Raw genomic sequence first — 969 nt, 5'->3', positions numbered from 1 at the left:
CAGAAGCTTTCAGAGTTTGAACTCTACTCCATAAAAGGGGTCTATAAATATCGAGATTTTCATGTTTGTGATGTAAATCATGTTTACAGAGATGGAGCGATGGCCACTTCAATCTCCCACCCATTTAACACGGGTTGCTGGGGGCTGATTAGATATGATAATGCGCTGCTGACATCAGAAGAAATGTTGGCGAGCGCACAGAACCATAGCCAGCAGTAAACATGTAATTTATGGCTGTGGGAATGGCTCGGCAAAGTGCTGGTGCTACACTTCCATCCATCAGCCACACCAACCTTGATGCCCGTGTCTTGCTCTGGCTTCCTGCCACTGGCTGATGCATCCACCTGGATTGCAGTCTCCACGCAACAGGCTAAAATCAACCACACAGTGCGACTGGCTCGCTGCCTTTTTTAAAAGCCAGCTCTTACAGCTCAGGTCAATGCAGTTTGCCTTCTGTGCGTACTGTATTACAGCAGAGGGGGAGAACCGTGTGTGTGCTAATAGAGGACAGATCCTTACTTTTATCCCAACAGTTATATGAATTCAAGCTGTTTGGATTTGTAAGTGAACACCAACATATACTGTTTGCTTGACCCATACATGTCACGGCCTTCAAGGCTGCAAGGCTTCTCGTAAAAAGCCACCTCCAGATTTCCACACACACGCAGGATTCATAAAAACATATGACCTTATTATTTTTGGGAGAAATTTCTTCCACTCTTGGAAACGGAAAGTAGTAAAAGTCTGTAATTTGAGCTGTAGTTGAGGTGACGAAGAAGAGCTCTATTTAAGAATAGAAAGGACGGTACAGGCCTTGCTTTATGACCTGCTAATGGTGCAGAGCGAGGGGCAGAGGTGCCATTAGGTGGAGCGTATTATCACTTCTGACAGATGGCACAAGAAGAGTTTAGTAGAGCAAAGTTTATCAGCTATGGTCCAGTATAGCAACAGTTAAATTGTCAGCGCTCT

The sequence above is a fragment of the Micropterus salmoides genome, unplaced genomic scaffold (genome assembly GCF_014851395.1).
Source record: "Micropterus salmoides isolate LMB-PRFRI ecotype aquatic unplaced genomic scaffold, ASM1485139v1 Ms_hic_scaffold_7, whole genome shotgun sequence".
NCBI classification, from domain to species: Eukaryota; Metazoa; Chordata; class Actinopteri; order Centrarchiformes; family Centrarchidae; genus Micropterus; species Micropterus salmoides.
The sequence above is the reverse complement of the archived record's forward strand: the minus strand, read 5'-3'. Positions refer to the sequence as shown.